Raw genomic sequence first — 1,943 nt, 5'->3', positions numbered from 1 at the left:
GTTATTGTTGTTAAGTGCTTTTGAGTCTGTTCTGACTCAGAGCAACCCTGCATACGGTTTCTACAGAAAGGCTAGTAAATTTGAACCACCAACTTTGAGGTTCAAACCAACCTTGCAGTCCAATGTGTTATCACACAGCACAAGAAATAAGAGCCAGCACACAAGTAGATATATGTTCATCATAGCACTATGCACAATAGCAAAACTGTGAGACAGCCTAAATATCTAACAATGGAAGAATGGATAAACAAACTTTTGAACATACAAAGGAATTCTATGCAACATTGCAGAATAGTGATGAATTTGTGAAATACCTCATAATATGGATGAATCTGGAGAACATAATGCTGAGTGAAATTAGACAATCACCAAAAGAAAAATATTGTATAAGTTCACTGTTATGAAAACACTCTAGAAAAGGTTTGCATACTAAAAGAAACATTTATTGATGATTACCAGGGGAAGAAGGGAAGAGAGAGTAATTCACTAGCTAGATGGTAGACATATGATAATACAAGTGATGGGGAGGGCAATATATAAAAAGGGGGAGGGCAATATTCAAGAAGAGTGATATTGGTAGAAGAATGATGAAGACATGTGAAAACACAGGCTAAAGGAGATAGTGGTAAATAGCAATATTTACACAACCTTAAAGCACCACCATTCTGTAGGCATATACCTGGACAAAGACATAGGTTGAATTGGAATAGGGAGAAGAGTGGGAGTAAACCCATAAATATGTAAGAGTTTGAAAGATGATATTTTTACATAGGTATTTACCTTTCATCAAATACTATTATGAATGTAGTGGAGATTTGTTGTTGTTAAGTGTCTTGGAATCTGCTTCAATTCATAGTGACCCTGTATAGGGTTTCAAGGAGTGGCTGGTGGATTCAAACCATTGACCTTGTAGTTCAAACTGACCTTGCAGTGCAGTGCATTATCTTGTAGCACTGACCTTGCAGTCCAGTGCAATATCTTGTACCATATCAGGACTCAGTGGTAGATCATACAGTGGGGAAAATGGTGAAAATATCTTAGATATTACCATCATCTTAAAACAATGTATTGCTTGACCATAGTCTCTGGGGAAATCATGGTCAATTGGCATAACACTCCACAAAGACAATGTTCTATATCCTAATTTTGTGAATAGCACCTGGGATCTTAAAGCTCATGAGCATCTGTTGAAGGTATTATTGATCTCTTCATGTGCAGAAGAAAGACAAGTGATGAGAATTGAAGAAGATGCTTGGAATCACTTAGTTCAACAGATAAATGGAACATTTGAACATCAGTATCCATGACCTTGAGAGCAGAAGAACTAGATTGTGACCACTACTACTACCAACTGCACTGAAAGGGATCACATTAAAAGATCCTGAATAGAGTGGGATAATATGTAGAGAAAAACCCCAAATTATTATTTTTTAAATTAATTGGCTTACCAGTCATAAAAAGACATGAGAAACCTGGGTCTATGTCCCTGTATCACTCCAGATCTGGAAAGAAACTCACCCCCATAGCCCAATTTTCAGCCAATTAGTAGACAAATGTTTAAGGAGAACAACATTAGTAAGATATGCTCACAATGAAATAGTCAATCATTCCAAATCAAACAGGCAAAATTTACCTCAGGACAAATTTGAGAAAGAATGGGAAGGTGGGTAGAAAGAAATTGGAGCCACAGGGAGTAATTGAGATAGCTGATGTTGCATTTATTGAGATGAGACAAAGTGTATGATGTCATGAATATACAACTGATAATCTTGTCTGTTAACGTATTCTCTATTCACAATAAAAAGTAAAAGAAAAGAGTGATACGACATTGCATTAGGCAAATCTCCTATTGTTGTTGTTGTTGTCAGGTGCCATCAAGTCGGAACTGACTCATAGCGACCCCATGCACAGCAGAACGAAACAATGTCTGATCCTGGGCCAAC

Source organism: Chrysochloris asiatica, unplaced genomic scaffold (assembly GCF_000296735.1).
Source record: "Chrysochloris asiatica unplaced genomic scaffold, ChrAsi1.0 scaffold00145, whole genome shotgun sequence".
Classification (NCBI taxonomy): domain Eukaryota; kingdom Metazoa; phylum Chordata; class Mammalia; order Afrosoricida; family Chrysochloridae; genus Chrysochloris; species Chrysochloris asiatica.
Note: the sequence above shows the minus strand (reverse complement) of the source record.